This window comes from Penaeus monodon, chromosome 33 (genome assembly GCF_015228065.2).
Source record: "Penaeus monodon isolate SGIC_2016 chromosome 33, NSTDA_Pmon_1, whole genome shotgun sequence".
NCBI classification, from domain to species: Eukaryota; Metazoa; Arthropoda; class Malacostraca; order Decapoda; family Penaeidae; genus Penaeus; species Penaeus monodon.
The window spans coordinates 9,628,153-9,628,374 of NC_051418.1; positions in this window are offsets into that span (position 1 = coordinate 9,628,153).

Here is a 222-nt window from a genome sequence, read left to right on the forward strand (position 1 = left end):
TCTTCTACTACTCCTATCTCGTCTAAGATCCTTAATCCTATAACTCTTATCCCCCTTTTCCTAGTTCCTAAATCTAAAATCCCAAGACTACTTACATTCTATTTCTATAATACCTAAACCCAAACTTCAAAAACTCGTCTCATCTGTGGCAGAAGAAGGGGGTAGCATACGATTAGCCCCCGGCGAACATTTTTCGCTACGCAAATGTGTTGTTTGCTGTCT